The sequence below is a fragment of the Archocentrus centrarchus genome, chromosome 7, assembly GCF_007364275.1.
Source record: "Archocentrus centrarchus isolate MPI-CPG fArcCen1 chromosome 7, fArcCen1, whole genome shotgun sequence".
Taxonomy (NCBI): domain Eukaryota; kingdom Metazoa; phylum Chordata; class Actinopteri; order Cichliformes; family Cichlidae; genus Archocentrus; species Archocentrus centrarchus.
The window spans coordinates 33,125,674-33,151,805 of NC_044352.1; the positions used below are offsets into that span (position 1 = coordinate 33,125,674).

General features: G+C 40.2%; 1 pseudogene; it reads left to right on the plus strand.

The window, feature by feature from the left end:
• Window positions 1–8,857: 8,857 nt before the first annotated feature.
• On the plus strand, window positions 8,858–9,741 carry LOC115782467 (proliferation-associated protein 2G4 pseudogene; annotated as a pseudogene).
• Window positions 9,742–26,132: the final 16,391 nt, after the last annotated feature.

Consider the following 26,132-nt stretch of genomic DNA (forward strand, 5'->3'; position numbering starts at 1 on the left):
CATAGGTGAGGTGAGTGAAAAAGAAAAAAATCTGAAAGAACTGAAGCCAGAATATGATGACATGGAACATGTTTATCAACAAGGAAAAATCACATCAGACAACAATCATGATCTAATGTGACCAGAAGTGGCACTGGAGAGACAAGGTTGAATAATTAAGAAATAATTGAGTCCTGTGGACTGACATGAATGAGATTTTGATGGCCAAGCAGGAGAGGCAGCTGATGTTTAATGAACGAAGAGCAAAGAAATATGTGCTGCATTAATTATTGAGGGTGCCTAGAATGCCCAGAAACTCTACATATGGTTGGACCTATTGATTTCACATCTAAAAGAAGAATGCCTATGGGACACATTAAGGATTTTAATTTGGAATGAAAAAAAAATTACTAACAAAAAACTCAGACAAATCAAAAACAGCTGGGCCAAAGACAACCTAAGAAAAATCTGGCTGCAAAAGAAAATATAAGTCATGGCGCTAAAAAGAAGATGACAACATGATGAATGTGTCAGTGCCAACAGCACACAGTTAGGTGCCACTGACAAGTAACCTTACCAGCGGGATTTTTTTTTCTCACTATAGTGGACTGAAAGTACTTGACTCATGCATATAATAAATCAATGATAAACATATCACACTATCAGACAACAGTGGGACACGGTGGCATTACGGACAGGCCTCTGGAATCCAGGCCTACCCAATAATGTCTGTGCCTCTCAGCTGAATTCTACTGATATACTTTGATAATCCATCCATCCACCCATCCATCTATCCATCCATCTATCCATTCTCTTCTGCTTATCCTGTTCAGGGTCGTGGGAGGCTGGAGCCTATCCCAGTTGTCATAGGGCGAGAGCCAGGGTACACCCTGTTCAGGTTGCCAGCCTGTCACAAGGCCAACACAGACAGACAGACAACCATTCACACTCGCATTCACACCTATGGGCAATTTAGAGTGACCAATTAACCTAACCCCAGTAACTGCATGTCTTTGGACTGTGGGAGGAAACCCACGAGAGGTGAGACAGAGTCCACTCTACAGGCCTTTGTATGCAAGAGACTTGATACTCTATTTATGCAACACCTTTGGTGGCAAGAAATCTGAACAAAAATGGAATCAAGACCTGTCTGGAAATATACTTTGCCTATTCATGCAATTTGGCAATGAAAAACCTTAAACACCCTTATGGTCAATAAATTATTACAGTGAGTAGTTATGTGCTTTCTGCAGCAATCGTGGTTCATGACTGAGGAGGACGCTGAGCAGGTGGGCCTATGCAGGTCAAACTTTGGTAAGTACCCCTCATGTCTCCTTGAAATTATAAAAAGGTCATTCATCAACTGTACAGCTAGTTTTAAGCATGAAAACTGTGAAAGAAATAGCATTGTGTTGAGGATATTGTGCACTACCCAGAGAAAATGCCTCCCCTGTTTGCTAGATTTTATCAGTGAGTCTATGATGCTTATATGATTTTAAATATTCATAGAGTTCTTTATGGACCCCAGATTTAGTGGAGAGGCTTTGTGATAGGCAAACTAGAAGAAAATTGACTACTAATGAAGTTGACTACTAATCAATGCTAGATAAGTGACAATTGCTCTGAGTAACCTGTGTACAGAAAGTCCACAAAAAATGACTAAAACATATTTTTTCAGAACCACTGATTGTTTTTCCCTCCTCCTCCCCATCAAATCACATCCTGCAGATTGGAGCTGGAGACAAATTAAATTGATTTTACCATGCAGATTCTGAGCAACCCATGGAGGGAGCGATTTTGAGGCAGACCATGAAAACAGATGCCAACATGTGCAGACTCAGCAGGTTGGAATGCTGGCTGAATGAGAGATCTGTAAAGGGAGAGCATGCTGTTTGTGTTCCCAAGAATTAGCACATGGATGGTGTCAGATGAATTCTTCATTTATCAAAGACCAGGCACAAACGATCAGCTTCCAGTATAAAACCTTATTCTTGCAAGAAGGTAGCAGTGACTGCACACTTGAGAGAGTTTCACAGAGCAGTTCATGTTCATGATTACATCTAAAGTGTGTACTTTTACACAGAAGGGAGTGCAAAAAAGGACAAAGATGATTGACAGTTGACATTGTTTGCCTACTCTGCACTCAGCTACAAACATCAACCTGTTACTAGGAAAAAAAAAATTCATATATGCATCGATTATTATAACTAGCACAGAACTTATTTTTCTAACAGATGGTAAAGGCTTGCAGATGTGAAAAGGCTAAAACAAGCACTGACGCTGGGTGCTGGGTTGACATTGCTGACGGCGAGAATTTGCTGCGAGCCCTGATGTCATGTAATGCAGGATCTGTGATTTCTGCTACTACATAGGACAAGGATCACAACGGGATCAAACATGACGCTGCCTGAAATGAAAATGAATGAAAAAAAACAGCCAGCAGCATGCAAAATGGCAAAGACATGGACGAGATCGCACTAAGGAGGTCTGGAAGCGAGAATGGCAGAAGAGCACAGAGATTTAGGCTAAAAAAAGGCGGGCAAGAAGATGATTAGACTAGTTTAATGATGTCAACACTGAATTTGACAGTGTGGGAAAATGGTAGCGATGTAAAGAACAGACTAGCAGTCAAACACCCAGGAAGGCAGGGAGATGAGTGATTGTAAATCTCACTGCAGTAACACATAAGCTTTATGATAGTTTTTTGGGCCCGTACTGCCACATTGTACTGGAGCTCACATTCTCTCTCTTTCTCTCTCTTTCACACTAAATGCTCTGTTATAATGTATGCCATTTATATGCATGTTCCTATGTTATTCTGTGTTTCAGTAGTTTTGATACTGATGAAAGGTTCAGCTTTCCTGGGGAATATTTAGCCCTGAATCAAAGAAAGAAAAGAAAAAAACAGACTACTCAGACTACTGCAAAGTTTGTCAGCATGTGTGTCTGCTTTCAGCAGGTGGGTGATTCAAGGGCAAACTTCAGTCAGTTATTTAAGGAGTTAGCTGCATTTTGAGTTCATTCTATGTATTGGTCTTGCATAAGCAACAATAAAATAAATGTATTTTTAGATAATATAATGGCCAAGAACTGTTAGGGTGCAGTTTGCAAATGTGTAAGTTAAAATTGCAGATGTTGGTGGTAGCTTCACATTTAGCAAACAAATATGTGAGGGTGTCCTTAATCTCCTCTTCTAACATATGCAAAAACAACCTACATTTGCCAAAAATCATCATGTAATCACATATTAAGTACATGCTGTGTATTCTATATGAAAACCCTGTGAGCCTCTATCATGATAAACTGCTGCCATAATAATTAGCCCTACAAAAATGCTCAAATTAAAGAGCCCAGAGGGTTAATTATTATTATGGGTGCTTAGCTGCTAATCACTGATGCACTGGTAGATGGGGTTGAAGAGAATGAGTGGTAAGCACAACAATTAATCACACTAACGAAGCATCACATCCAAGTGTGATGTTTGTCACGCTCACAGTTAGTTTCTAATTCAGAATGATTTTCCACATGGAGAAACCAGGTTGGCTGAAATTGATGATTACACATTGATAGTTTGAGGAATGCTTTCCCTGGAGGAAACCCCCAGACTATAAGAAAATACAGGGTTTTTTTTTTCTATCCCCATCACAAGGCCATTGCCAAAAACAAGGATTGATATACTGGGGTGGTTGTAGCTCAGGAGGTAGAGCAGGTCACCTACTAATCGGAAGGTTGGCGGCTTGATTCTTGGCTTCTCCGTGCCGCATGACAAAGTATCCTTGGGCAAGATACTGAACCCCAAGTTGCTCTCCGATGCAAGCATCAAACGAATGTGTGTGAATGTTAGACAACAAAGGCGCTTAATTTTATATGGAAGTGAATGGGTAAATGTGTTGTATAAATGAGTGCTCAGAAAAGCACTATCTAAGACCTGGTCCATTTACATATTTCTAATTAGTCAGTGAGTCTGATGTTATAAAAACTTGTGACAGAAATTCTGAACTACAAGTCATTTGAGGCAACAGAAACAATGCAGCAGCTATTTTATTGATAGTAGTTGTAGGTTGCTTCTCTCCTAAATACAGCCTGGTTCAAATACAGGAGCCTCCAGCATGGAAAGGCTTGAAACCTTTCACTGTGACAGAGGAAAGTGTGCTGCTGTGTTGAAACACAGTCCAATATTTTCCTTTCATATCTGTTCCGCAACACGAGAGGACCAGGATTGTTTAATTCTACTGTATATTTTGTCAAGCTATGGTGCAAAAGCAACTCTCAGTCCATTTCATGCAGGTACAGAGCCTAGATTAACATTGTGATTAGTACTGCTGAGACAGATTACACCATAGTGGACAATGTTGATATTTGCACTTATACTTGACTGCTGATGTGTTTGTGTAGCAGGTTCTTCTTAGTGACAACAGGTAGCAATGGTCTCTTGCCACACACTTTGCCCAGATGGAGTTCACAGTCTTTACAGGTAGTCCAGCTTCTTGCTGCCTTCCACTGGTCTTATGTCACTCTCCTCCAGCCCCTCACCTTCTATAAGGGAACTGAAGAGTAGCTGCATGTCAGGTGTGCTGCTCTTACCAGCTGGAGCTGCCCTTAACCAACCTGCTCTCCCTCTCCCTCCAACAGCCACATACTCCCACTACCTGACTTAGGCTAGGAATCCAGCTTAACCTACTCTGACCACCCACTGGACCACCTAGCACTCTTTCTCTACTGTGCTATAGCGGGTTTCCCATTCAGACAGCTTCTGGCTAATAAAGAGCACTGGCACAGAGCTGCAGCCCTCTGTGCAAAGCATTGAACTGCAAGACAATGGGGAGAGAAAAGATAGAGATGTGGAGCAGAGGTTTCTCACAGAGGGTCTGTTTTACACACTCTTTTTTGTTATTTGTTTGTTTAATAATAATAATAATAATAATAATAATAATATAAAACACACAACAGCTGAAAGACAAAGGAAAAAATATTTATATCTGCATTGCATTGTAGTGTGTTCATGTATTTAATAATGAGTTTGAGAAGCTGCAACAATGCCCCCTGGGAGCCTGGGGCAGACAGAGAAAGACCTTACCCATGACCTGTTGGAAGGTGGCTGAAGCACAGAACAAGCCAAAGAGAAGTTTGGCAAATTGGTACAAACTGTATAGACTGGAGAGGGCTATCTTTTCATTGGACTCTGGTGACAAGGGAATCTGGCAATAGCCCTTGGTTAAATCCAGTGTTGTGAAAAAGTGAGCATTACCAAATTATTCCAAGAGCTCGTTGACCCAAGGCACGAGGTATGCATCAAACTGTGAGACAGCATGCACTTTATGGTAATCAATACAGAACTTATAGCTCCATTCTTCTTCATGACAAAAATAATGGGACTAAACCAGGTGCTGTGCAACTCTTCTTATGACCCTCATTTCTAGAGTTGGCTTCAAATTTTTCAGAACCACTTTGAGTTTGTGCTCTACCGGTTGGTAAGTGATGATGTAGAATTCCATTTCTGGGTCAAAACTCTCCTGTGTTCACTTTGCCACAATGCTGTGTTCCTTGTTGTTTTAACCAATATGAATAAAAAAAAAAAAAAAAAAAACACACTCAGCTTTCATGTTACTGCTTTGCGATGAGAAAGTGTAGAGGAAATGGCTGCAGTTGATAAGGTATGTTACAATCTTCTGAATGAAGAAACATTTAAGATTAGCAAGTGGGTTCTTATGTTGCTTAGCTAATATTGCTAGAGTTGAACAATTAGCACTCACTAGTAAAAGCCAAACTGGGTTTTGGTGGTAAAGTCCCACATAGACGATGAACTTTAGTGTGTTTTCTTGTTTCTATCTAAGGTGAAGATGATGAGTGGTGAGAATCTAGCTGCCAATCTTAGCTTGGAGGCACAAAAACTGACACCCGATACTGAAAGTCTGTGTGTGTCTTACAAATTTGCAGACACCCATTCTCTGTGAAGTTGTACAAATTGATTTTATCTTACACTATTTTCCTCCGGGTACTCCGGTTTCCTCTCACAGTCCAAAGACATGCATCCAGTAGGGTTAGGATAAGTGGTCACTCTAAACTGCCCATAGGTGTGAGTGCGCGTGTGAATGGTTGTCTGTCTGTCTGTGTTGGCCCTGTGACAGGCTGGTGACCTGTACAGGGTGTATCCTGCCTCTCACCCTATGTCAGCTGGGATAGGCTCCAGCCCCCCCCCCCCCCCCCCCCCCCCCCCAAAGGAGATAGGTGACCTTTGACCTTTGTTTTGCAGAAAACTTTCATTAAAAATACAGAATACCAGATAAATGTGTTTCTCTTCATTTTCAGAAATATTTTTTGTCCAAAACCTTTTCTTATGAAATATTAAAACTTAATTTATGTAAGCACTAAGAATTCATATAATATTGGTGCAGATTAAGGATGCACTGAAGCAACATTTGGGTCAGATATAGGTCCAAGCTTCATATAGCTGGATTCAAGCTGGTATGTTTTGTTCTGTTCTTATGTACACTAACTATAATATAGCAAGAAGAAAGGGTTACAATTTTGAAGTATTTCACACCATCAACGTTCTTTAAAATATTTTTTTTTCCACATAAAAGCAAGATGTGAAATAAAACTCAAGTGTTTTTTATTCTTGAATGAATTTTCCTATATTAAAAAATAAATAAATAAAAAATGGTATCAGATATCCAAAGCAAAGATCTAAATATTAAAAATGAACTGGAAACTGTTGGATCACTGCATCCCAAATGCAGATATTAAATTATAGTTCTAATAGAATGTTGGGCAAGAAAACTTCCTGGTAGAAAGTTTCCAAAGTTTGGATGTTAATAGCCCAAGTTCGCACTCTGTAGACAGGCAAGATCACGAAGTCAAGTGTAGTCCAAATAATAAGGTGACAACTGTTAGCTCCTGTGAGAAGTAGCTTGCCCTGGATCTGATGCCAGTAGTTATGATTCCTTTTTTTAGTGCCAGGGAACCACTTGCTTCATCCACTTCCAGGAAAACGACCTTATTTTCAGCTGCTTGCAAGACAGTTTTAGCTCTGGCTGAACATGGACATTTCACTTTGATGATGCAGAGATGGTCTCATCCAGAGAACCACCAGGAAGGAAACTGTCAGATCAAAACAGTTCCTTCTCCTTGATAACTGCACCAGTGCAGTCAGTGTAAAGCTGCTTGGCCTTTGGCTCATGAAGGATTCCCCAATCACATCACCTTTGGGGGTGAACATACCATTTAGTCTTAAATGCATTCTTAGAAGCACAGACCCCTTGTTATAACTTACTTTAGATCCTTACTGGCCAAGCAGAGTTTTGAATAAGGAAGGAGGGTATGAGCTCTGCTGGACTGCTCCCAGGACCAAACCAAAGATACTGGCTGTGAGTCACTTCATGCGATATGCCAGCCCTTTATAGAGAAACACAAAGTAAAAGATGCAGTTCAGTAAGATAGCTTGCTTAACAACTGACAGTTATGCATATTAAATCAAACCCTCTGCCTTAATAAATAAAGTCTATTTCCATGTGTTTTCTTAAACTGCACTGAAGTGTTTAAAGGGGTACAAAAGTTTTTATTAAGGCACTTTCTTACCACAGTGCATTCACTGTTTGCCGAACTGTGGCTTCCTTGGCCACATAGAGTAGACAAAGTAGATTGTAGAGTACACAAAATATATCTAAATTAAAGTGGAGATTATGGACAAGGCCAGTCTAATGTCTGTAATTTATAAGAGTTAACATACATATATAATTTATATGAGGAGTCAAAGTAAATGTCAAATCTGAAGTATTACTTGAGGTCTTTCTGGACTCAGAATCCACCCCATCCCTGTTAAATGCCCAAGTTTTGACAGTGATGCCAGTGCCCATTCTTTGTCCTCCTGAGTGTCAAGTTTTTTGATTCCTGCTGAAAAACAAAACATTCTTTGAGTAATTAAAATAAGTAATAATTTCAAGGGAGGGTGCTATATAAAACTTAATAGCATTTTATTAGGACCATTCACTTGGTTTTACAGAAACCGGAGAAAACTGAGGCAAGGATGTAGAAACTGAAGCAGAACATCCAGGCTGGAATGCCAGCTGAACAAGGAAGCTTGGTATGGGGCATGCTGTTTGCCCTCTCCGGGGCTTGTTAAGGGCCTGTAAAGAAGAATGAGACTGAGGCAAGTTCTTGCAACTGCACAGCAGGGAAACTGGTTGCTGGATTGCTGGTAGTGAGAATTTTCATTGAAAAAGACTGGTTGTAGCCTTGGCACAATGCAATGCAAGATCTCCCCTTACGTGATAGTACACAGGACAGGGATCATAACAGGATCAAAGATGTCAGTGCCTGAATTTGACACAAATGAGAGTCTGAAAGACAAAATGACAGAAGACCGCTGTGATTTAAGGGATGCAGAATGGAGACTGATTGGCTCAGAGAAGGTGGACAAGAAAATGATAGGACTAGATCAGTGATGTCAGCATTAATTTGACAGTGTGGGAAAGTGGAAGTGACATAAAGAATAGACTAGCAGCCAAACACCAAAGAAAGTAAGCAGATGAGTGATTACAGATCTTACTTATTGGACTCACATACACTTAATTTGTAATTCAAAACCACTTTGACACTTCGCCCAGCAATAGCTCACTGTATTTATAGACTGCCCAACTTCTTGTTGCTTTCCACTGGTCTCATATCACAATCTTCAGGCCCCACACTTGCTATAAAAGGAAAGAGCATGATTAGTAGCTGCATGCTCTCCCCAGTTGAATCTGCCAACCCACCCAGGTCTCCTTCCTACAGCTGAGCCATCAAACCACAGCCTGCTCCCACAGTCTGCATTACTACATTAAGTGTAAAATTGAGAAAAAAAAAAAGTTACTCTTGAGTTCGCGGACACACTGCCAACATGTCTGGAGATGATGAGAGGCAGGAACAAACCATCGCAGACAACTTGGTGGTTACCAAGTACAAGATGGACACAGGGATTGCAAACCAGGCTCTGAAGGCTGTAGTAGAGGCAGCTAAAGCTGGAGTCTCTGTGATCAGCCTGTGCGAAAAGGGATATGCCTTCATTGTGGCAGAAACTGGGAAGATCTTCAAGAGGGAAAAGGAAATGAAGAAAGGTGTCGCTTTTCCTACATGCGTGTCTGTTAACAACTGTGTATGCCATTTCTTCCCTCTGAAGAGTGACCCTGAAGTCTTACTGAAGGATGGAGGTCTGATCAAAGTGGATCTTGGTGTGCACATTGACGGTTTCATCTCAAACGTGGCTCACAGCTTCGTTGTTGACGTGACCATGGACAACCCATTGACAGGGCGGAAGGCTGACGTTATCAAAGCAGCTCACCTCGGTGCTGAAGCTGCTCTCTGCCTCGTCAAGCCAGGAAACCAGAACATGCAGGTCAAAGAAGCCTGGAACAAGATTGCAGTCATTCAAGTGCTCCCCTATTGAGGACATGTTCTCCCATCAGCTCAAGCAGCATGTAATTGATGGGGAGAAAACAATCATCCAAAATCTATCAGACCAGCAAAAAGAGCACCATCAGAAGGCCGAGTTTGAGGTGCATGAAGTAAATGCTGTGGATGTGCTTGTCAGCACTGGAGGGAAAGGCAAAGTATGGAGGTCAAAGGACCATAGTTTACAAATGAGACCCCAACAAGGTGTACAGCTTGAAGATGAAGATGTCTCTGACATTCTGTGAGCTGTAGAGACATTTTGTTAGCATGCCTTTCACTCTGAGAGCATTTGAGAATGAACCAAAGGCCATCTTGATCTTGATGTTGATCTGAATGGACCCTAAGACATATAAATGTTTCTTTCAGACAAATTGTTTTTATTAATAATGTAGGCTGTTGTGTTGTAGTTGTGTAGTCTGCTGTTGTGCTCTGTATTGTTGTTTTATGCCTTTGTTTGATCTGTTCATGGAAATTTTTACAACATTATTCGATTACAACACCGGCAGTCTCAGTCATTTAGTCTTTTCCTTCTTCAGCACAGGGTCTATTTTTACACTTGCAAAATAGGAACAAAGCAATTACCTTCATTATTCTCTGCCAGTATAATTTCACCAAACAGGTGACTTAATAAATTAAGCTTATGGAAAAGGATCATTTACAGTACTTACCATTTTAGAGACGTACTACCATTCAGTCCAGTGCTGTGATCTCAATTTTACCAGCTGATCTCTGTGTGAGATCAGCTGGTAAAATTTGAAAATTAAAAAAAAAAAAAAAAAAAAAAGTGGGTCTGCTGCTGGTCCACAGTGAGTCCACTGTTTGGTGGTGTGCTATCTGTAGACAGGCCAGATTCTGTTTGGACAGTGGGGTATATCATCTCTTTCTAGGAGGCTCCTGTTTTTTTTTTTTTTTTTTTTTTTTTTTTAGTCCATTGCACCCATCAATCAATTAAATATAAGTGAAGGAGATTGTAAGGTAACAATTAATTTTTTTCATGTTGAGATGCTAATGGATGTTAAGATTCCTAATCATCCTTTGGTAAGAAAAGTAGTTGTGGTAGTAGTGTGATATTAGTAACATAATAGTAAACTATTTTTTGTATAATGGCTGGGTGTGTTTGGAAAAGGACTTAACCTCAATATAACTGGGGGGGGGGGGGGGGGGGGGGGTTAGTGCTAATTGCATCTTATGGACATACTGATCAAGCAAATTATGACAACTGACTGGTGAAGTGAATAACACTGATTATCTCTTCATTGTGGCACCTGTTAGTGGGTGGCATATATTAGGGAGCAAGTGAACATTTTGTCCTCAAAGTTGATGTGTTAGAAGCAGGAAGAATAGGCAAGCATAAAGATTTGAGTGAGTCTGACAAGGACCAAATTGTGATTTCTAGATGCAAGTAAGGGTAAGAGCATCTCCAAAACTGCATCTCTTTTGGGGTGTTCCAGGTCTGCAGTGGTCAGTATCTGTCAAGGAAGATGGCCGAAGGAAGGAACAGTGGTGAACAGTGCCCACTGATGTACGTGGGGAGTGAAGGCTAGCCTGTGTGGTCCAGTCCAACAGACGAGCTACTGTAGCCCAAATTGCCATAAAAGTTAATGCTGCTTCTGATTGAAAGGTTTCAGAATACACAGTGCATCAGAGTTTGTTGTGTATGGGGCTACATAGCTGCTGACCAGTCAGGGTGCCCATGCTGCCCCCTGTCCACCACCTAAAGCACCAAAAATGGGCATGTGAGCAGAACTGGACCACAGAGTAATAGAAGAAGGTGGCCTTGTCTGATGAATCATGTTTTCTTTTACATCACATGGATGGCCAGGTGTATGTGTGTGAGTTGCTTACCTGGGGAACACCTGGCACCAGGATGAACTATGGGAAGAGGGCAAGCTGGCAGAGACAATGTGATTTTTTTGTGCAGTGTTCTGCTGGGAAACCTTGGCTCCTGCCATCTGTGTGGATGTTGGTATGCTTTGACACATACCAGCTACCTAAGCATTGTTGCAGACCAGTTGGCTATGGCCTCATTCAGCAGGATAATGCTCCACCACCATAAAGCAAACTTATAGGATTTACATGCCCTGTCACTAACATCTTGGTGCAGATACCACAGCACACCTTCAAGGGTCCAGTGGAGTCCATGCTTCAATGGGTCAGGGCTATTTTGGCAGCAAAATTATTAGGCAGGTGGTCATAATGTTATGTCTGATTGGTGTATGTTTTGCCACCGGATTGCGCCACTCACTCTGCACAACTGACCTACTGAAGAAAAATCACACACAGAGAGGAGAGCATCAACTTCAGCTTGTAGGTCTAGCAATCTGCCAGAGCACCTGACTCAAACATCCTGTCTTCCACACAGTCCTCGTTAATAAAGTGCGCTACAAACCCCAGCATTAAAGTTAATATGAGAATTCTCCGGTTTCAATGTAGCTCGACAACAATGAAAAGGTAATTTGTCTGTATAGATTCTCAGTCATTCAGGTCATGGAAGTCTAAAGAATGTGAAAAAAGGTGACTGGACTGCTTTTGTTTGTTTCACCTATTATCCAAGAAGCATCTTCAGTTCTATAATTAAAACATGGAAAGTCCCAGGTATTTAAACTGCAATTGGGGTTGTCCCCTTTGGAGGTGGTAATTGACCCACTATTGATCATGTGCATCATTACATGAGCAAAGGTGTGAAAAAGGCAAGAGTCATTACCACCCAGCAGAAACTCACAATGCAGCATTTCAGTCTGTGCAGTCTTTTTTCCACTTCCTTCTACAGTATTTCTGTATCGCTAAAACACTTATCGCCATTCCCTAAACCAAATCCACAGAGGCCTAAATGAGTTTCCCAAATCACACACTCTTTTGGCCAAACTGCACAGTTCAGGCACTTAGACACTTCAGGTGCAACTCAACCACTCTTTTTTGCTCAACAGCAAACACATTCTCAGTCACTAAACACGCTTCACATGTGTTTTGCTAAACCTTATTCACAGTCTCAGTCATTTCACACCTGTGTTGAAAAACTGTAAACACTGGCAGCAGAATGCGAACACAACTCCAACACCGCTATCATCTGTTACACACAACAAGTCACAATTGAACACACATGTCCAATGATGTGACCAGACCCACTGGGCAGGATAAAAATCAGTTTAGTGTGCAGGTGGCACATGTGCATCTACAATGGACGGACACATACAGAGAACCAGATGAGGAAGAGTGCGTGTGAGTGGTGGTGGACGAGGAGAACAGTCATCTCCAATGAGATACGGGCAACCATTGTACACCATGTCCTCGTCCACAGGATAACAGCAGGACAAAGGGTCCAACCCAATCTGAGCAGATTTTCTGTGGCAGCATCATCAGAACATTCACATTCACTGTTCCATGCTGTACAACATTTGACACACAGTATGCCACACTGCAAGCACTGTGATGTTCATTACAATGCAATGTCCACTGGCAATATACATTTGTAAGTGTACTCCCCCTTTCCCAGAATTGAACAACAACCAAATGCGGGTGGCAGGAGCGCCCTTTTCACGCAACATGTGGAAGTCCCTGCCCTGCGGGGTGGCAATGTCACCCTCTGTGCAGCCATTGGTAACTGGAGGGTCCTCCACCATCATACTAACCTGGGGCCATACAACACCAGACATCTCCTCATATTCATTCCTAGGTGGTCTACAGGATGGCAAGAACAGCTGGATCAGCAAGCAGTGCCTCCTGTATACATCATAATTTGGGACAATGTGAACTTTCATCGTGCTTTCCAGATACGTGAGTGGTTCGCAAACAACCAGCGCTACACAAACATGTTCCATCCACCTTACAGCCCCTTCCTCAATCCAATAGAGGAGTTTTTCTCTGTGTGGAGGTGGAAGGTGTTTGACTGCCAGCCCTACACCAGGGAGAATATACTGGAGGCAATGAAACACGCATGTGATGATTTTACTGTAGAGTCCTGTCTAGGCTGGATTCAGCACACAAGGGGAGTTTAATTTAAAGTTTAATTTAATTTATATAGCACCAAATTACAACAAACAGTCTCCACAAGGTGCTTTATATTGTCAGGTAAAGACCCTATAATAATAACAGAGCAAACCCAACAATCAAAATGACCCCCTATGACAGGGGTCGGCAACCCACGGCTCCGGAGCCGCATGTGGCTCATTCAGGCTTAATCTGGCTCTGTGCGGCTGGCGGAAGTAAATAAGTATCCAACTGAAGTGGATTTTAATTTTGTCAGTTCGCTTTTTGTTGTAGTTTTAAATTGGAACATTATTGTGATCTTGAAATATTAAAATAAAATCTTTTTATTTATCTATTTATATATTTTCATTTCTCAATATATGCGTCACTCGCAGTAGGGCTACCGGCTTCCGCTAGTATTTGCGGCTCTCACTGTTTTGTTTTCCATGGAAACCGGGTTCAAATGGCTCTTTCCGGATTACAGGTTGCCGACCCCTGCCCTATGAGCAAGCACTTGATGACAGTGGGAAGGAAAAACTCCCTTTTAACAGGAAGAAACCTCCAGCAGAACCAGGATCAGGGAGGGGCAGTCATCTGCCTTGACCGGTTGGGGGGTGAGGGGAGAGAGACGGGACAAAGGACATGCTGTGGAAGAGAGCCAGAGATTAATAATACAGCACTTCGCTCTCAGACTGCTGGCTTTCTCTTGGTTCCCAGGGTATTTAAAAGTAGAATGGGAGGCAGAGGCATCATCAGGCCCCTCTTCTGTGGAACCAGCTCCCAGTTTGGATTTGGGAGACAGACACCCTCTCTATTTTTAAGATTAGGCTTAAAACTTTCCTTTTTTTTTTTTTTTAAAGCCTGTCTGTCAATTTTTGCAATCAGAATGATGATCTGAATGCACTCTTACATGTACCAAACATATTTGCTTTTACAAGAAGAACTCTATTTTTTTTTCTAAAGGCAATTCTTGTTAATGTTTGTATTTATTTATTTTTATTTTATTTATTCAGGCCAGGTCTGAAAGGCAGGTAGGGAGGGGAAAGAAGCGAAAGATAGACAGAGAATGGGAAAAGGATAGATAAATTTAAAAAAAAAAAGGACAGAACCAAATTTTATATATATATATATATATATATATATATATATATATATGTTACACACACACACACACACACACACACACACACACACACACACACACACACACACACACACACACACACACACACACACACACACACACACACATATACATACATAAAACTTTCCTTTGTGATAAAGTTTATAGTTAGTGCTGGATCAGGTGACCCTGGCTGCTGGGGGGTTCCTATGATGAACTGAGTACTCCTTTTCATTCACCTCTTTTTATTCTGTTTATACCCCACAAACTTTATTTACTTACTTACTAATGTGAAATTGGAGCTGTTGTTGTTAGCTTGCTAACACTGACATTTATTAAGGATCTATAATCCAATTTATTCCACAGACTAAATGGAGTGGAAGCAAATACTAAGCTGCAAGAATGTTGGGTGCTGTTAACAAAAACTAATGCATTCAAATACAGTAATCTTACTTTAAAATCTATGATTTATTTTTGAGGATTCATTCTGTGTTTTAGTGTAGTATACATATGAAAAAAGAAAAAATATACATAACCATACTCGTATATTTGATACCTTGTCATTTGTTTATTATGATTATATAGTTTACACTGAGACCTTTCTTTCCACCTCTTTCAAATTCTTGTGATGTGTTGTAAAGTAAAGGTTTAAGCCTCATTAATGTATAAGTTAAAGTATTCTATGCTGTCATTATATTATTTAATATTCATGACAATATCTCCTCTTACATTTTTACAGATAAAATGTCTACTGACCAAACCCACAGTTCCAGCTTTGCTAAATTTAAGATTAGGCCAAAAACCTGCAGCACAGGCAGCCATACAAGGTCCATGCCTCCAAGTGATCCTTCAGGGCCAAGAGCAGGTCATGGATAGAGGCCATAAAATTAAGCAGAAACATGTCCCATGTGAAAGATGACAGGCAAGTCATGGTAACTTGTTCTACCCTTTCAGGTGGAAAATGTAAGTTCTTAAGTTCTTCCATCTGTGACCTGTTCTTCTGTTTGGGAAGTAATAAAAACAAAGGAAGGCATTGAGGTCAGAATGGCTCCGCACCTATGATCTCCCTGACCAGACTGAGGCACCTCATAGGCTCTATTGGAAGGTACTTTTTGTATCCATTGGTTGCCTACATACCATACCATCATCTGGTTATGAACATTTGTTCATCTTAACTAAACTCTCACTCTTGTACACGTTTTCATATTCATATCAATATGACAGATTGGAAAACAGCTCCAGAGAGACTATAAGGAAACTACAGGCCCAGAGTAACGGGAAGAAGGTGGGGCAGCTCAAGAGAGGAGGAGGCTGCAGAAGTAATGGTAGGAATCATCACTGACATCTTTCCCCAAACTTTTCTCATTCCAACTAAGTGTGAAATTGCTGGCTTACTCAATCATTCTGCCATTTAGATACAGGCCACTTTTACACTAATGTTCCTCACAAGTTCATTCAGACATTCTTGTGACATTGATGAAATGAGCCACAATGTGCTCTTGTCAGCTATATTTTGATGGTTACTCTGATAATGAGACTGTGTAGTAAATGGATCAGACAATTTTTAAACTGTGGCTTATAAATGAAACATCACTGTCACTGTAATTTGCTTTTAGTTCCTGATTGATGCTGTCTCTATTTCAGGAATAATTTATTAGAAGTAATTAAGGAAGTCACTGCTGTGTTCTTGTGCATAAATGCATGCTACTGTACTCTCTGGCTTTAGAGAAACAAATGAAAAACTGCTGTTATATAATAAACTGAAAAGAAAAGTTTCTAGAAGCAAAAAATTACCCTAACACTAATAAACAATACAAAACAAAACAAACTAGCACAGGTCATTAATTACAGCCAATGAAGTGTCATTGTGATCATTGTGGTAATTTCAAAAGGTATATGTGGTGTGGAGATTCGCACTGTAGATCATTACATCAAAATCAGACTCATTACAGTAGGACATGTATGTACCTTGAATAACTTTATGAGGTTTTCCCTCAATTATGAACTTAACTGCATTAGAAGAGGTTAACAATCAGTGGTAATTTTGTGTAGCATATAAGTTCACACAGTGAGCACCAATAATAAAAGGCAGAATTCAGGGTTTTCATTTTTCGTGAATTATAAACCCGACTGCATTAGCAGAGGTATAAAATAATATTTGATCATGTGTCACCATACATAATGACATGAAGAATGGTTTTATTGCAGTTACAGTACAAATGTTTGCATTATCCATCCATCCATCCAACTATCTCCACAGTTTCAACCCTATAGGTTTAATGATATAAAGTGAATTTATTCCAACTGTTCACATTATAGGAATATTATGTAAAACATACAGTATATGAAAACATTCCCAGATTCAATATTTATTTCAATCATCAACATGTTAGGATACGACTGTGTACATTCCCTTTCGGATGAGAGGTCAAACGTCTTCAAGAAACAAAAGCAAACAAAAAGAAGTCCAATCACCCTTTTTTCAAGCTCCAGAGAATGTTAGAAAAGAAAGAAAGAAAGAGCTTTATTTGTCACATACATATACATGCAGTGAGATTCATTCTCTGCATTTAACCCATCACACACATGGAGTATGTAGTACACACAGCACAGCATGGAGCAGGGGGCAGCCAAAGGGCGCCCGGGGAGCAACCTGGGGGGGTGGGCTTGCTCAGGGACCCACAGTGATGCCAGCCCGAGGATTTGAACCAGGGTCCTCTCAGTGATAGGATCTGATGTTATACTATGTTACATTAAGCAGCAAGGTCACAACCAAAAACACATGCAAACTGTTGCATGGTGTAACAGTTATTGCAAAAGGTTATTAATCTTTGAGATCAGAAATCCACAGCCAGTGAAAAGTGCACACCTTTCTTCAGTACAATTAGAGCAACATGCTCAGAATGAATCACCATGTTTGTTTCTTACTGACAGCTCCAGGACTGAGTACAAACTGCACATTTGATGTGGAGCTGGAGGACTGTGAGGAACAAATTGCTACATTTGCCAAAAGATATAATAGATTTTATCTGAAGACCTACATTTAACTGATTTTACAAAGAGGTCAGCTGTTATTCTCAGGTATGGAGGAGGGAAGGCAGGGGGTAGGGACAGAGCAGAAGTCTAGGCAGAAGAGCACAGCCATGCTGATGGGCATCATCCCTTGAGGCCCCTAACATAATATAAAACTAAGTTACTATCACATTAAATATCTATCACATGATTTTTTTTCACCCAATAGTAAACTTGGAAGCAGTGGCTCTATGTGGGGTTGGAAGATCAGAGTTCAGTTTTACTTCCCCTTGTCTTGTTAGATTCTGTTCAACTGTGTCCTCTTTCCCTACCTCCTTTGTTTCAGTAGTGCATTAAACTGTAAGTTTGTTTAGATATTTTCACCACGTCAGTACAACATAACCTAAAACAAGTCCTGCATTTGGACTAAATTTGGAGGTCGTAGAAAACCCTGTGTCTATGCCACTATTAATTTTCAAATTAAACCTGTGTTAAATCAGAGTACAAATAAACTCTAAATGACAGTGTTTTCATGAATTTAATCTAAAAATCTTTTAGTTAATTAAAAAAAAATAGACTTTACATTGTCTGCTTATAGAACAAACAAAAGTATAACAGTGTTTAGTTTGTCAGTTTGACAAGATTTTTGAACAAAACCATCCTGAGGAGGTTTGAATTTTTGTAGAAACTGTCTTCATAACAGTGAGTCAAGAGTTCTTGGCCCTGACAAATACCCCCATTTATTATGATAGAAAACAAACCAAGCTGAAACTAAATACAATAATCTGTATGTGTTGAGTGTTTTTAAAGCTGCAGTTATACAATGCAAAAATTGACTAAATCTCACAATCTTATATTATTTTTGATCTTGTTTTGAGAGTGATATGCTGAGCAAGAGCTGAATGTACAGATTATTTAATATGTTTTGTCTAAAAACTAGATATTTACACTTGATTATAGTCTGAATCTTCTCAAAGTAAGTGAAATAATCTGTGCAGTAAAATGATTACACTTGGTAAGATTTCTTGAAATAAGAAAATATCTAGATATTTTCTCTTGGCCTTAGTCACGGTACTTATACATAGGTACGGGGTACTTACGGCCCTAGTCCAGGAAATTATGCAGAACTTAAATGATATGCTCCAGGTATGCTTTTACAAAATTGGCAGTGTGTTTGGGATTATTGTCATGCTGAAAAAGGAAGTCGTTGCCAATCAGACACTTGCCAGATGGTATTGCATTGTGGATCAAAATCTGAAGGTACTTTTCTACATTTATTCTGCCAGGGTTTTGGCAAATAGCATTTTGGGAATCACCTTGTTTGTGCAAAAATAATATGTTATCCTGGCATTTTTCATAGATTCAACTAAAGTGTGTTGACACATCACTGGTTCATTCCTTTAATTAGGTGCCGTTTTAAAAATGATTCTTAGGTCAGTGCTCAAACAGAGAAAAGCAAAAAACTCCTCAAAAAAGGGTCGGGTACAAGGACTGGACAAAAAAATGAGCCAGTGTCCACAGAGGAAACTTGAGAGACCTTCAGAGTGCTAGAGCGTGATCTTGAGCAGTGATCTTGAGCAGTAGCTCAAGATCACTTTAAAAAATTACAAAATAGTCTGGCTGATTGGAAACCAAAAGAACTTAAATGTCATTCAACAGTTCTGCACAGCACTGAAGACAATCTCTGTAAAAGAAAAAACACAAAGATAAAAGAAAAGAAAGCAGAAGTGTGTTATGCCACAAAGAAGACAGTCTCTCAGAAGATAATTAACAGGTTCAGCCTGCCTCTAGTTTTTTCATCCATTATAACAATTCAATAAGTTTTCCACATGAATGCAGAAGAGCCCATTGACATTTTCTATGCTAAATTTCCTGCTCCACTGTGGGGGAAAAAAAAAAATCACAACTATCTTGGATGGAAATCACTGCCTTCAATTTTTCCTATGGATTTTCTTTGTGGAGTGTCTGTTTCATTATTTTCTGCAAAATGTACTGATTTTGGTATCTTTCGATGTGTATTATCTGAACAATATAATGTTACTTGCATCCATTCTTTTTATTGTTATTTTAGGTTGCTGTTTTAACAAGAGCCCAGGGACAATTGTCAGGAAATCAGCCAAGTTTAGAGTGAGGACTCAAGCACAGAACCTGAACAAAGAGCCACGAGTGCTGGATCACACTTAATATTTATTATACACAAGGATTTCTACAAAGTAAAGAAGCACAGGAAACCAAGCAAGCATGAGACTTAGACTAAAGGTTTTTCCAAGTGGTTGACAAATCTTTTCAGAAAATTTTGTGAGAATATTGCAATTTGGGCTCACTCAAAAACTTTTATCAGTGATTCCTGAGGGGGCGTATCCAAGCCCACTGGCTGTGTTGCCTTTCAAAGGTGAAGGTGAGTCATTGGAGGGTGAGCTGGCAGGTGAATAGCAGGTGAGTGATTCTGATCTTTACCTTGAGAGTGAGAGGTCCAGCTCTGTGAGAAACGGTGGAGAAAAAGGGAATAGAATCCACTCCCACAGCCAATGGGAGAATAAACACTGGAAGGCACAAAGAAACTCAAAATTAGTTTGCATGGGAGACAGCACTGTTACTGCCCCGAGGAGGCAGATGATCTGGGTGATCGAGCTGGCCCATAAATAGTGCAGGTGATGAGGCTTGATAGAGCACAAGTGTTTGGTTGGGCAGTGGAAAAGTTCCAGGCTCCAGCCAAGAGGTGGAGAACCTGTTCAACTCCTCCTGGACTCAGAGGTTAGGTGCACATATACACACACCAGTGGCAGATTATGACAACAACAGTTGGAAAATTAGCTGTTATTGCCCATTGTCTATTGATCAATGAGCAAATGCACAAATTAGCACTCTTACACAGCAATGATTGAACATTAAACCTTCATGATAGAGGATTTATTGCAAACTCGATGGATTAGATTGTATTAGTTTTTTAGTTGGGTGCTCCCAGTAATATTACAGTGAATACGCATATTTTCTCAAGTTTTCTGACACTCTATAAGCCTCCAATGCTGCTGGCCAGCCACTGATACAGCCCCTCTCTCTGAAAAAAGTTGTAAAGGACAAGTTGTAAAGGGGCAAAGTAAAGACATGCCAGCTGTGGAACTCGTGCAGTTCTGCAGCACTTTGATGTGAAAATTGTGCAGCTGTAGGCTGGCTGTGCCAGCAACTCTATAAAGCAGTCTGACATATTAGGGGCTGCATCCTTCGAAGGTTACATTTGGAGACTAATTATGTCACATCAAGGTGATAAAGACTGTCCAAATTCAAAGGCGACTCCAAATGCGACCCAAAAATGATTCCTTCTTTTTCCTGGATTTAAAGGATACATTGGGTGGATCCACTGCACCCCAAGGTGTGGATTACTAGAGAGGACACCAAAGTTAATATCTTGCTCTAACTAAAGCTCTTTGATTTCTCAGCTGCAATTCCCTCATTCACTCATTACCCAAAATATACACAATACAAATCACATTAAAACCAAAACATTCCAAAAATACAACAATACATTTCATAAGTAAAAATACATGAAACTACATAAATTGGTCTTTTAAAAGCAAGGCAAATACATAAAAATTAATTTGAAATCATTTATATCCACATACCAATAACTTAGATTAAAGAAAACACACATGGCTAATGGATAATACAAGGGTCATGACCCAAAATAACAAATTCACACAACCTCCGGACAACCTTTGCACAACATTTGTGCCCAATACACCACTACACTTGAACATGGCGTCACCAAAATGCAACTACAATATGGTGAGAAGGTACCGCTATTGCCATGCTTATCAAAACATACACTTTTCTCTCAACTCACATAGTTAATACTGTCAGGTTAACACTGTAACAAACTACAACACATATTCTAAAGTTGCCAATTACTTCTATCAGTACTTGTAAAAGTACTTACAGTATTTCACAGTCACTTAAACACTAAACCCCATCACGCGCTCTTCTGGCCAAACTGCAAACACAGTTCTGGCACTTATCTGCATCCGGTGCAACACAATCACTCTCTTTTGTGCAACAGCGAACACATTCTCAGTCACTAAACACACTTCACGCGTATGTTGCCAAACCTTAAACCCACTCTCAGTCACTGCACACATTGTTGCAAAACTTTAAACACTGGCAGCAGAATGCGAAAACAACTCCAACACCGCCGTCAGCTGTTACACACAGCAAGTCACAATTGAACACGTGTCCAATGATGTGACCAAGTGGGCAGGATAAAAGTCAGTATATCCTCTAACTAAGTGGAAGGAATGGGGTTTAGTGAAATACTGTAACACATTAGCACAGGGAAGCCATAGTATGAGGTTGAAGTTCATGTTGAAGCTCTCCAAAGGTCACAGACAAACACCATCATATGGCAGGAAAAAAACACCAAGAAAGCATCTGATGTGATCCATCCACAACATGAGTTCAGTAATTAATATGTTGCTGCATGGTTTGGATTACTAGTCTTGATCCTAAGCTTAATGTCCACAGTGAAATGACCGCTGACTATTTAGGGATTTTTCTCTATTAAATAAAACAAGACAAAGTTTTACATGTTAAAAAGAGGACACCCTCAGTGAATGTAATAGATGCTTGAACCGTGAAACAGGGTTGATACATCATCACTTAACAAGTGGATTCCTTATATCACATCAGTAAGCACATTTTCCACTGTTGACTGTCAGATGTGTTTCTTTGCCTTATAAGAAGAGAGAGAGAGAGAAAAAAAAGTCAAATCACTTATTGTCTTTAGAGAGCATTTCACATGAAGTCACACTGAGGTCTGACTACATGTTGTATGAGTTCTTTATAGTCACTCATCTTCATCTTTGTCCATTTGCAAGACATAAACAGGATATTCAGGATATTACCATGGAAACTGGGGCTATACAAGTTCATATTTACTGTTTTATCTTTTCAGCACGAGGGTGAGTCAGTGTAATGGAGGGATATATAAATAATTGTTTGGATGCCGTAGTTGCATTTAAAAAGCCATTCTCTGCATACTAAACATTTTTCTGTAAATATGTGGCAAAAGAGTAAAAGAATATTGAACTTAAACCTGCATTTTACTGCTTGTAAATTGCATGTGTAAGTCTGTCCAAACTGATGGATGGCTGCTAAATTATTATGACCTACTGCCCTCTAGTGTCATAACTATGAAAGTACTAGGGCTGAATATTTCATTCAGCCCTAGTACTTTCATACGTATGAGGGATACAAGCAAAACACTACGAGCAGCGTTAGGCAAAGATTATTTAAAGGGCACTTAATAACTTATATTAATACAGTGATCCCTCACCTATGGTGGGTTACATTCCAGAGACCCCCGCGATAGGTGAAAATCTTTGAAGAAGCTAAAAACCTTTCCCACTCTGTTATTACGACCTGAATGATGAAGATGATGAATAATGTAGCTATGCAGTACTGATGGTGGTGAAGGTGGTGCAGTATCTTCGCTCTCGACCGTAATTTCTATTTCCGCTAAAGGCTTAGGCAACCTATGTCTTCTTCAGAGTGATGAACATAGTTATGGGGTGTTAGAGAAATACTTTATAGCTCAAAATCCCGTAATATGGTAAAAACTCTGTGAAACAGAATTAGTAATATTTAAAAAAACAAAAAAACAAACAAACAAAAAAAAAAACGCAATACAGTGAAGCCGAAATAAGTGGTTAATATAGTTAATATAGTTTTTTGATTAATTTTAAGAATGTGAATATTTAATCACAACAATTTTATGCTAATTTGAAGCTTAGAAAATTGTATTTTAAATATATTCATTGGGAATGACATCTTGCAGTTAATATAGCGAGGGACGACTGTAATTTGAGTTAATGTTTTTTGTGAGCATTGGAAAATGAGCATATTCATGTATATTCAAATGCTCTACTAGCACAGTTTTAGAAGTCAGTATTTCCCTTTGATGCTTCTTTATACAAAGTTATATAAATATTACTATATAAAGTTATATAAGTTATTCCAAACCTTTTCTCAAATTTGCATGGGTAAGGTGGTTAAAGACTCCCATGCTTAACTTACCATCCACCAGGTCCTGGTGGACTATTTTTTGGGTTATAGTTAGATGCTAATCTGATTAGGGAAACGCTTACAGAAGAGAGGAGCTCTAAGGCCAAACTGGAACTTGAGTTGAAAGATCTACATGTACATGTACTTTTTACAACCTGCCTCTAACCCTCCACCGAAGTATTCAGTGCAAAACAAAAATTTGCTTAATTTTTGCTTTTTTGTTTGTTTGCTTTTGTGACAAACCAAAGAATTCATTAATAGAAACAACTGTTTGCTAATGCCAAAAACTGATTTCAGTCAAAAATGTTTGACCATTATATTAGTGCGTTTTGAAAGGTAATGATTTGGTTCATGTGCTGCTTTGTGTTTCTCCCAACACTTTTGGCTTTTTATATGGAAACTACGTTTTGTTTCATCAGTCCATAGAACAGTGATTCTCAGTGTGTTGACACTGCCATCTGGTGTGTTGTTAAGGTATTGCTGGTTGGCTGCAAGATGTCATTCCCAATGAATATATTTAAAATACAATTTTATAAGCTTCAAATTAGCATAAAATTGTTGTGATTAAATATTTACATTCTTAAAATTAATCAAAGATCATAAAGCAAGAGTGTTTAGGTAATTTGCTGTACATCATCATGTTAGGCAAAGAGTTGACAGGTGGCAAAGGAAAAACTATTATTGGCGACTCAAATTCAGCAAGCAGCAGAAGATCCAAATTAAACTGTTGACAGAAAGGAAGTACTTTCGTTCACCAGTTATTATTTAAAGATTTCGGTGGGCTGCAGAAGATTTTCTGATTTCAAACTGAAATGAATTTAGCTGCTACTCCACAACTCTACTCACCAAAGGTTTGTTTGTGATGAGTCCTCTGAGGTCCCGCACTATAGACCGTGTGAGTAGAACACCGCTTTCCCCTCCTGAGTTGTCTGATGATCAAGCAGGCTGCTCCTTCCAATCATGCACCTCCAGTCTCACTGTCATTGAGCGTGAGCGTTGAAGTCTCCCAGTAGGACGAAGGAGTCACCAGATTGACTGGGCGAGGTGCTCAAGGGTGCGACTCCAAGAAGGGTGGGTACCCTAAACTGTCATTTGGCACATAAAAGCGCAAACAACAATCAGGACTCATTCCCTGGCCTGAAGGCACAGGGAAGCAACCCACTCGTCCAATGTTAAAAACTCCAACGAACAGGCAGCAAGCCGAGGTAATACAAGAATACCCACCCCAGCTTGCTGCCTCCCACCAAGGGCAACCCCAGACTGGAACAGAGTCCAGCCCCTCTCCAGGAGACTCGTTCCAGAGCCCAGGCCATGCACTGAAGTGAGCCTGACTATATCTAGCCAGTATCTCTCAACCTCACGCACTAGCTCAGGCTCCTTTCCTGACAGAGAGTTGACATTCCATGTCCCAATAACCAGTCTCGATAGCCGAGGATCAGTCCGCCAGGACCACCGCCCTTGGCCACCGCCCGTCACACATTGTACCCGACCCCTATGACGCCTCCTGTGGGTGGTGGGCCAATGGGAGGGCAGGCCCATGTCTTCTCTTTGGGCTGCACCCAGCCGGGCACCACAGGCAAATGCCTGGCCACCAGACGCTCACCCTTGCCCTCCCTCACCAGGGATGGATGGAGGGTGGGGCCTTGGCAACCCTATCCCGGGTAGGGTAAACAGTTCCCTTGGTGACTCTTCCATAGGGGTCTTTGGAATCACTTTTTGTCTGGCCCCTCACCCAGGACCAGTTTGCCATTCAAGACCTTACCAGGGGCACAAGCCCCCGCGCAACTTAGCTCCAGGGAGCACTGTCCCAGTGATATTCATAATATGAAAGTTAAATCTAGTTCAGCTTTTTAAACCTTGGAAAATTATGGATATGGACAAAGGACCTATTTGTATGTTTGGTTTGTTGTGCCCATCACCACGTCTTTTATATATCAAGAAGACATCATTTGAAGGAACCAATTATAATTCAATGATTTTGAGTAATACAACAATTGGTCATTAGACTCCAATGATGCAATATACAGTAGCAGACAAGAGTCCCAACAATGGTATGCTATACTGCCAAATACACTATATTACCCAAGGTATTCATTCACCCATTCAAATCATTGAATTCAGGTGTTCCAATCGCGTCCATGGTCATGGGTGTCTAAACCAAGCACCTAGGTATGCAGACTGCTACTACAAACATTTGTAAAAGAATGGATCGCTCTCAGGAGCTCAGTGAATTCCAGCATGGTACTGTGATAGGATGTCACCTGTGCAACAAGTCCAGTTGTGATATTTCCTCACTAATAAATATTGGAAACGATTGGGAATGAAAGCAGCTCAGCCACTAAGTGGTAGGCCACGTAAAATCACAACGCAAGACAGAGCCAGCACAAGCCTTGAAGGGGCCCTAGGCAAAATTTGATTTGGGGCCCTACCTCATAATGAATATAATTTCTTTGGGATGCATTGCTCTTTTAGCCCCATTTACATAAGCCTGTTGAAAAAAAAATGTATTTCAGTATGATACACATTGTAAAACTATGTCATCCCCATGACATTGAGGAGGGTGGAATGG